Source organism: Coffea arabica, chromosome 8c, assembly GCF_036785885.1.
Source record: "Coffea arabica cultivar ET-39 chromosome 8c, Coffea Arabica ET-39 HiFi, whole genome shotgun sequence".
NCBI lineage: Eukaryota > Viridiplantae > Streptophyta > Magnoliopsida > Gentianales > Rubiaceae > Coffea > Coffea arabica.
Genome location: NC_092325.1, coordinates 31815828 through 31826639, shown reverse-complemented (window position 1 = coordinate 31826639; position 10812 = coordinate 31815828). Strand labels below are relative to the sequence as shown.

The 10812-nt window shown below is 35.6% G+C and overlaps 1 pseudogene; it reads right to left on the bottom strand.

Moving 5' to 3' along the window:
- Nucleotides 1-7345: 7345 nt before the first annotated feature.
- LOC140013473 (alkane hydroxylase MAH1-like) lies at nucleotides 7346-9166 on the bottom strand (annotated as a pseudogene).
- Nucleotides 9167-10812: the final 1646 nt, after the last annotated feature.

The following is a 10812-nucleotide window of genomic DNA, read 5'->3' as shown; positions in this document are numbered from 1 at the left end:
AAAAATCACAGTAGACATCGCAGGTAGTGAGGAGCACTGCAACATTAACATCAAAGTATGAAGATCAAGTGCTAAATTTGGAAAGAAAAGTTTGATGTGAAAAAGAAAAGAGGGACATGAATGAACCTATTAGTTGCTACATCTTACAATTGTGGTTTGTTGTTTACTTCACTCTTTTCATCAGGAGTTTATGTAGTGTATTTGTTGATAAACCTACATATTGCGTAATTTGTTTTAAGTGATGTCTTTTTATTCCAAGCAATTTAAGCTTTCTCTTGTGGAAAACTAGAATGTAATATTTGGAATGAGTAACTTGGTTTAATCCTTCTTGTGTAACTTGGTTTTATCATTGTTGTTTAAGTGTAACTCATTATCGTTTTGGCTTTGATGGATTAAGTAATTTTCTAGATAAGTTCAAGAGACGGGTTGCTTATTATTGCCTATTCTTGGTATTGATATCCGCATATCAAATCAATTCGAAAAATTTGGATATACTTGGCCAATTTTTGGATTCGGATCTGACCCGTTTCGGATTCGAAATCGTATATTTACATCCATTCGGATCCGGATCCAGATTTGAATCCGAATCGGCTTATTATGTATCTGCGAGTCCAAAATTACCAATTCCAGTCCATATTTGATCCATTAACACCCAACACCTACACAACCTCATCAAGTCCGGAATCACCAATTCCAGCCCAGATATGATCCGTTAACACCCTACACTACGCCTAGGTAGGCCCACCTTGATGTTGCGTATGGTATCTTGCGCTCTAGTAAATCTAGGGCTGTCAACGGTCCGGGTCTAGAGTCGAACCCAGACCGGATTCATCAAATTATTCTGGGTATGGATAGGGATTTAATTCCATTACTCGGATTTAATTCCATTATTCGGATCCGGATCTGGATCCGTTTTGTCAAACAAAAAAAGTGGTCGAATATGGAATATAGTATTCCGACCCGTATCAGACCAGGATCCGGATATAAATTGATTAATAATTTAATATATATATTTACCAATATAATTTGATTAGGGTGATGTATTTGAGTAAGATCAATTTGATTTCTTTTCTTATTTGAATTTTTTTTGTATTATTTGAAATTAGTTTACAAATATATTTTTTCTCATTTTTTTTAGAAATTATGAGCTTTGTTAGATTTTTTTGGTACACCCGACCCGGATCCGAGACCTGTTGGATCCGGATCCAGAACATAGAGTAGAAGACCCATCGGGTAAATAGGTCGGATTTGGATCCGATATAATATGCTGGACTCGGCCCGTTGACACACCTAAGTAAATCTACACTAGGGCAAGGTATTCTTTTAACTTCTTCCAACCCTCTTCAGCTACAAGCTTATATACCATTCTTATATATAATAGGACGAATTACTTATAACCGCTCTATGATTTTACAGAATATCAGATGATCTTCATAAGGTTTCAAAATAGACACATAAACTCCTATAATTTTATATAAGGTGAAAAATGTACAGAATGCACAAACAGTTAAGGTATCTATACCAAACACGCTCTAAAAGCACGTGCAATAAAATCTTAATCTTCGTGTAATCCTTTTATGGTTTGTATAAATATCTACATTATTCTCCAGTGATTTTTGCATTTATTCACGTAATTTCTCTATACTTTTTACAAGGTAATTAAAATCGTCAATTGATTTAGCATCTAAATAAGAGTAGTATTAGTATTTCAATTAATGAAGTTACACAAGCTATTTTTCATCAAATTTTCACTTTATATAAAATAATAGAAGGTGAAATGGATATTTTAAAACATTGAGGGACCATGTGATAATAGACAAAATCATAGAGAGGTTATATGTTATTTACCCTATATAACATTAGCTAACTAAAGCTATTCACACGGACCAAGAAGATTGAGATTTAAAATCATGTCTAGAATACAAAATTATTTGGTTCTACTATGGGAGATTGACTAATTATAGATTACCCCACATGGAGACTTGGCACTTGGCAGTTTCAAGATAGACCACAACAGAAAGGGAAACAACAAATCATTGGGCCTTTGGCTCGGTGGCCACCACTGTTCGAACCTTGCCTTTCACCAAAAATGTCACATTTCAGTGGCTTGTCTCCAAAAAATTCAGACGGGTGTACTGTGCATCTGTTTAGTCCGGTGATGGTTCAGTCTCGTCTCCTTATGCCCTCCCCCTTCCCCTTAATATAGGATAGATTAGATTTATCGTTTTCGAAAAAAAAAGAAAAGAAAACAACAAGAAGACGGCTCAGTAACTTTGACAAGAGCTGCGGACGCATCTTAACCACTTATTATAACATGTCACACAAGTTTGCACTTTGGACAATGATGGGGTTACAGACCCTGCAACTTTTGAAGTTATGTGCGCCTGGTCTCCAGGTTTCCTTAATATTTGGGAACAGTCATTACAATTTTCATTAATCACCAATATAACAAACCATGTTACGAACCTTGCACACCCAATTCAGCCCCTGTGCTGGTGGCCCTGCTGATACTTCCCAATTTCACTCCATCATCTCACCCGCCTAATTCCTTTCTTCCCTTCCCCCACCCGCAAATCCGCCATCTCCCTACTTTCAATTCGACCTCTGTTGTAGGGGTAGCAATTTCTGACACAATCTAAAAACATGGCATGAATATAATACAAAATAAATGGATTTGGATTGAGGTTTCACAAGTTTGGATCAAAATCGGATAGAACCCGATAAGAAAATATGTCGAATTCAAGTCACCCACGGATTGATCCGATAACCTGTTTATGAATTAAAAGTAATTTAATAAATATAAAAAACATTTTATATAATTAAACTAAGCTATTATTTTTTTTCCAAAGGCATTGACCACTTAATTTTAAATGAATTTGTTTAACTTCTGTGAAGTTGGAATTGTTATATTTGAACAAATAATGTATTATATTATTTTCTACTTTTAAAGTGTCTTAATTTATTTCAGATCTGACTTGGGATGAAAAATTTTTACGATGTTTAATTTATTTCAGATCTGATTTGGCATTGTTTTATTGAGATATTTTTTACTTGATTATGTAATTACTCTTGTGCAGAATTGGTTTTATTAGAAATTATAGCGGTAGATTAGTAAATTTGAATTATGTTTCGGGCCATTCGGATGACACATCAATTTGAAAATTTTGTGTTCGGATCAGGCATGGTGACCTATCGCGAGTTGACGAGTCGTGTTCGGGTCAGCGAGTCTCCTATTATACATGACCCATCAATTTGAAAATTTTGTGTTTAGATCAGACATGTTGACTTGTCGCGGGTTGACGGGTCGTGTTCGGGTCAACGAGTCTCCTATTATACTCGGGTCTTGACCTAGTCTGCCAACCCATTTTTGACCCAATTTCCACTCCCTACTCTGCCTCTGCCTTCATTCTTCCTCCATTTTGAGGCTTTGTCATCAATCTTGCGGTCTCTCTCTTCACATATTTCCCTTCATCCTCTAGCCCTATTAGCCACCGATGGAATTAAACTAAACTTGATTACCAACTTTTCTTTTCAAGTGTTCATCAAATGTGAATAAGCTGGTTGTCTCGGAGGCTGGCGGGTATCTCGTTGGATTTGGGCAGACGGGGATCAAATAATTTGTGACCGCAACTTAGAGGAATCAAATTGCATTTTTCAATATTTTAAGACTTATTTGGAAAATAAACAGGACAAGCCGGTTTGCCTAACTTTCCTAAAAGGCATGTGTGGTCCAGAATTGTCCGTAATTCCAAAATGAGTTACGGATTGAAATAAGAATTAATCTTTCCTGTACTATATACTATCAGCGTTGGATGAATGATAAATATATAAAATTTAAATTTAAAATTTAATTTTTATACATATGTCATGGATTTAACGGTAATAATTTAGACACTGTAAATATATATAAAATTTAATTATGTAATAATAGTACTTTCCCTCAAGGTTAATAAACACATCAAGCTCCATAACTTTCCTAAGAGTAAAGAGTTACTGACAAATCTAAGCCAGTAATAGTTTCTAAGCAAACGTTTTACCTGCTAATCGGTCAAATGTATTGTCCTACCGAAAGACTTCCCAAATTTCTTTTCCCTCCTTCTGACTAATAAGCCCTGAGCCCAGCTTTCTAATGTCTCAGCAAAACCTGCTTCCCTCATCCATGAGCTTCTTTCACCGTCCTCATCCTTCTTCAGTTTCTCTTATCTTCCTTAATCCTAGACGCTTCTAGGTGGATACCTATATATTTCCTTTCACCCATTTTCACAGCCTACCTGCATCCCCTCATTCATTTGCATTCTTTTTAATGATCAAATATTGGACTTTAACAATGATTAAGAATGGCGCTTCTTTATTATTCAATGTAACCTAAACACTACACAATATCACATGCACGTTTTGAAAAATTTGATTGATGCTTCTTCATTTAACTCCTGCGAAAAGCAAAATGGCATAAATAACAATTTATGGAAAATTTGGGAAATCAACCACAGAAAGATAATAAAACTCATAAACTAGTTAACTAACCATATGGATTGAGATTAATATGATGTTATATTTTTTTATAAAAAAAAAAAAAAAATTCGATACAGAAAAGGGTGAGATTTAAGAAGTAAAAAGGGGAAGAACCTAGGATATTTAGGTTTTGATGCCTCAACTTAGTTAATAGATCAAGACTTCCTTGGCTAATATAATATTATTGTGATTAAAGTTTGTATTTCTGGAGTGCCAAACTTCATGCACGAATTGGAAGAAGTAAAGGTGAGCTGCTTTTAATAACCATGCATATTATGGACTCTTTAGTCATGATGAATATGAAAGCATGATATACTAAACCCAATGCCTCAGAATTTCTGGAATCTCAACATTAGTTATTTGGGATGAAGGTCTTCTCAGTTATGCTTTATCTTTTACTTATGGGCAATATAGATACACAAAAAAAGGGGAAAAAAATACTTAAGTTAGATCATCCACACTTTTGTATAGCATAGGAAAGATTAAAGTTGCTTTGACAGACACACCCACTATGAATTATTTTGACAGGTCAGCTTCAATTTGAAAAGATACCTGATTTCCCCTTTACACAATGCTTAGCTACAACTCATGGCTATTAGGCCTACTACAGCGCGTTGGTCACCCTTTATAAGTACACAATTATTTGTGGGCGAACTTGATCCAAAAAAAACACGGGCTCCTATGACAACCAAAGTCATTCTAGGTCCGGATAGCTTAATTATGCTAAGAAAATAATTAAAAGGGAAAATGACCAATTTCGTCTCCAAACTTTTTTATTGCATTAATTTAGTTCATATATAATTTTTTTTGACCAATTTAATCCTTATACTTATTTAGCGATTCCAATTAAGGAATGCCGTGGCGGTACCACCATGTAAATTCAATCAAGTCACTAATTGAGCAACTAAGCAGGTTATTTCGGATAGTTCACTATTGGGGCGTGACAAAAGAAGTAAAATCTAGAGTTGGGTGCTGAGATTTATGTCAGCAAGATTCCAATCGAGTTTTGAGAATATTGGGGCTTTATTGAAGAAGCTCCACTGGGTTTCAGTTGAAAATTTCCAACCTTTATCACGTATCGGACTAAATCTTTCTGAAGATACTTTGCTTCCAGATTTCCTACTCACTTTTGCAGTTCCTTTAACTTTACTAATTAGGTTCGTTTAGGATAAGATGCTCGCCTTTTCAGAATGCAAATGATTTCCTATGCTTTCTCTGCATTTTTTTTAATTGATTTTACGTAAATTGCAGCAAGTTGAGAAGGAAGTAAAAGAAGACGTAGAGAAAATTGTACAAGACAGTGCTTCTCCACCTAAGGAAAATGAAGAAAAGCCAAAAGATGAGAACACCCCCGGTGAAACAGCAGTAACATTGGTTGAAACAGAGAAAAAGATTGAGGAGAAACAAAGTGAACCACTTATAGTTGAAGAGGTCGTGAAAGCTGAGGTGGAAGAGAAGCCAAAAGCTGAGGAGCCCCCAAGTTTGCCTATTACATCAGCTGAACTGGAAGAAAAGATCGAGGATAAGTACATTGAGCCTGCTGCAATTGAAGAGATTAAGAAACCTGATGCTATCCCTGCTCTGGATATTTCTTCCAAAGATAATCCGGAATTAGCAAAAGAATATGCTCCCAAAGAAGAAACTGTTAATGTTGCAGGAGTAGTGGATGACATTCTAAAACGTGAACCAGAAGGGCACTCAGAGATAAAAAAAAATTTGGAAACGCCACAAGAAGAACCACCAAAAGGATCCGAGGAGGAGAGGAGTTTGGACAGTCTCTTGGAGACTTTGTTAGTCAAGAACCCAAGGTTTAGAATTGGGTCCTTCAGGGATTTTACTTCTTTTGTTATTGCCCCAACAGAGAACTACCCAAAATATCCCTGCTTAGTTGCTCAATTAGTGATTTGATTGAATTTATATGGTGGCGCTGCCGTAATGTTCCTCAATTGGAACTGTTAAAGAAGTATAGGGATCAAATTGGCCAAAAAAATTATACATGGACTAAATTGACAGGGCAAAAATGTTTAGGAACGAAATTGACCATTTTCCCAAAATAAAATAAGAGTGCAGAAATTTCACTAACAAATTTCACAAAAGAAAGGGCATTTGTTGATAATTCTTGAGGCATGCACAAATACTATCCTTAAGGTGTTCATGGCCTCCATTACACTTAGTAATTTGCTTTTAGGTTAAGGCAATATATCTTTAGGATACAATAAGAATGAAGAACTTTGGATAGCAAAACTAAAAGGCATTTTTCTAAGAAAGGATCAAAATGGCTAAGTAAGTAAGATTGTTTTACTAAAACCTTGTCATTTATATAGGAAAAACAACCCAGAAGACATTAAAACTAAGGGATCACAATTTCCTCACTTCAATGATCATCAAGAGATTGCTCAAGTCTCCTTTAATAGGCAAAAACATGCCAAAACTGTTTCTTCACTATAATGATCATCAAGAGATTGCAATTAGTCTCCTTCAATGAACAAAAACATGCCAAAAGAGGCTACATTAACCATTCTTCTTTTGTCCAATATTTTGAATTTGACAAGCTTTATTTCTATTTCAATTCGCAAACTATTCCAACAAATTATCACCATGTCAGTAGCTTATCTATCTATTACAGGTGCGTTCCCTTTTCTGCAACAAGGACCTTTGTTTTCTTCCCATTTGATACGACAACTGGTAGGACAGAACTGGAGAGCGAGTGTAATAGCAGTAGAGTATTATTGAACATTACAAAAAAGAAAAATCGTTCCAAACGTACTTTAAATTCACCATCCAAATAAGTACAGAGTATACAGGGGAGACAATTTTTTTTTTACAACAAAAGTTTCAACTAGAAGGATTAAACATCAGTGCCAAGGATACATATTACAATTCTTCGTCGCCTGATGATCTTCACATGCATATAGGGAGTGATGATTTCAAGGCTACAAATTCATCGATTTCTTTGAAAGAGCCTCACCATTAAACCCTGTTTCATTTGGATAATAATGGAGTCACTAGGGGAAATAGGATGACCATCCACCACTCGGACGTGGTAATTGTAGATGATGGAGGCTGCCACCATTTTCATCTGAACAAAAGCCATCTCCTTGCCCAAACAAGTCCTTGGTCCGGCATTAAACGCAGGGAACTTGAAGGAAGGTTCGTGCCTGACTCTCCCCCGTTCCGATATCCACCTTTCAGGCTTAAACTCCAAGCAATCTTCACCCCATAAGGACTCCATCCTCCCCATGGAGTAGAAGAAAAGAATCAGTTTGGTATTTGGTTCGACGCGTACACCACTTGGAAGAATGACGGCCTGGACTGGAGCTTTGTGCTCTAAAGCCACGGGCGGATATAGCCTGAGAGCTTCACAGAGAGCAGCGTGGAGGTAAACGAGTTTATGGGACTGTTGGACATTGAAGAGCCTCGAATCTTGACCTTGTTTCACCACGTCCAACTCATTTGCTATCTCTTCAAGAATCTTCTCCTCAGCCCAATGATTTGTTGCAATCAGCCAGAAAAAGTGAAAAACCATGTGAGAGCTGTACTGGTGGTGTCTCTACCAGCAAACATCAAATTCAGAATGTTGTCTCTCATGAACGCTTTTGCATCGCGAATACTATTGTTTGTCTCCTCGTAAGCCTCCATTAAAGTGGTTAGTCCGACAAACCTGCGTTCCTCGTCAAACATTTTACTCCGTTTTTCTTGCTTCAGTGATATGCGAGGGTAAATGAATTGATCAAAAGCATCCCAAGCTTTGCTCAGCTTCTTCTCTTTACCGATTCCTAGCCATTTCTGAAGCTTCCAGTAGCGCTCCGGCAATATGTGCCTATGTAACAGGACTAACGCTAGATCGTTCATCGTTGAAAGCCTTCTCACATGGAATGTTTGGCAAATCCAAGGATAAGCTGCCTGGGTCATGGTCGAGTTCCAATTTTGATATGCTATCAAAAGCGAACCTCTGGAATATGTCTTGCAAGTCAAGCTGGGATCCTGTTTTTGCACAGTTTTGTAAAACTGGGAGGAGCCCTTTTTCCACTTTGTCCCAAACAGTTACTTCCAATACTTTCAGGAAACTGGGGTGGTGCATAAGCGACAAAGTTACTCTCCTGTGAGTTTCCCATAACTGGGAATCAGCATTGAAAATCCCATCTCCCAAAATATCAAATATTTTCCTGAATTCGGGACCCTTTGGGTAGTTTGAGAAGTTTTTGCTGAGAATGTAATGGATGTTGGCAGGATCACAGGTGAGGACCATGTGCATATTAGCAAACCAAGGGCCGCTGGCCTCGAAGGTGCCTCCACTCTCTTTAAGAATCTCTGTTCATCAATACCAAGAATAGGCAATAATAAGCAACCCGTCTCTTGAACTTATCTAGAAAATTACTTAATCCATCAAAGCCAAAACGATAATGAGTTACACTTAAACAACAATGATAAAACCAAGTTACACAAGAAGGATTAAACCAAGTTACTCATTCCAAATATTACATTCTAGTTTTCCACAAGAGAAAGCTTAAATTGCTTGGAATAAAAAGACATCACTTAAAACAAATTACGCAATATGTAGGTTTATCAACAAATACACTACATAAACTCCTGATGAAAAGAGTGAAGTAAACAACAAACCACAATTGTAAGATGTAGCAACTAATAGGTTCATTCATGTCCCTCTTTTCTTTTTCACATCAAACTTTTCTTTCCAAATTTAGCACTTGATCTTCATACTTTGATGTTAATGTTGCAGTGCTCCTCACTACCTGCGATGTCTACTGTGATTTTTAACTAAAGTTGAAGATTTTTTGGACTTGAAAAAAATTATTAATTTATTCTTAAACATCTATAATATAATATTAATCAAAGGAACACTATTAATACAGATACACTAACATATACTATATTTCTTTCTTCTGAAGGAAGTAGTAGATCTCATTTACTATCTTGTAGTGACATCTAAACTAATTATAACTGATAAGATGATCTAAGTTAGTAGATTAATTTGCATATAGAATATTATATGGATAACTATTTGAGTGTCAACGATATATTGTCTAAATACGGTATGTGTAAGTGATCCTACTACTTAATAGTATCATATTATTTTGAGTGTTAATTGTTATACTTTGACTCTCTTAACTGTTATACTTAACAGGGTAACTCATATCATTAGAGACTAGATATAACATGATGCATGGATGGATAGTAAATAGTATATAACGATTCACCACCTCTAATAGTAGAGGAGTTATTTAATTAATGGCCATTTGTTAAAATATTATTCAAGAAATTTTAATATTAGGTGGAAAAATCTTAGGGTGCATTTGATAAAATTGAAATCTCAAATCTAAAATCTAAAATCTAAAATTTGAAATTTGAATCTATCAAGTTATTGATTTGTTAAGTACTAAAGCCCTAACATTTGAGTGTACTCTGCATTAAGAGACTAGTGAATAACTTATACATATTTTTTGGAGTAAGTTTTCCTTAAACAATTCAAAATCATTTAATTAATTAAATGATCAACATTTGGTTATCAAACACTTCTAAACATGTTAAGGTCGGAATCAATTAAATTTAAGTGCCAAATTGGATTATCAAACATAATTAGATAGATGTATCTAAATATCTATTCATTGAAGTTATATTTTGGTTATAAGTAAATAATTAATTTTATTACAAATGGCACATTAGAAATGCAACAAATACTGCTAATTAGTAAACAACGCAATGTGCTTTATGAAAACAAATACCATTCTTGGTTTTTGAGGAAATTGCTTCGGTTGAGAGATTTTGCTTGGCAACAGATTCGGGCTGTGGTTAGTAATGATCAAACCATCTATTTATGGTTTGATAAGTGGCATCCACATAGGCATTTACTTTATTATTTTAGAATTGATATTCTTCAAGAATTTGATAGTATTGTGAATGCAAGATTAGCTAGCATCACGAGTGCTAGTGATTGGGTTTGGCACTAGGGAAAGAAGAGATTTCAGAAGGTTGAGTACTTGTCTACCTTTATCTCGTGAAGAGGACTCTTTTTACCGGATGGGTGACAAAACAGATAATTTCACAAACTTTTCTACTACTGAACTTTTAAGATGCAGAGGTTCCATGGTTCCATAGTTCAAGTCAGTATGGTTCAAAAGATACAATCTCAGGCATGCATTTATGATCTGGTTGATATGTAAAAATAATTTACCACTAAAAGACAGATTAATGAAATGGGGAATAGCAGTGGATAGATAGTGTGCATTGAGTTCAAGAGCTAATGAATTAGTGGGACATCTCTTTTTCACTTGTGATTATGCT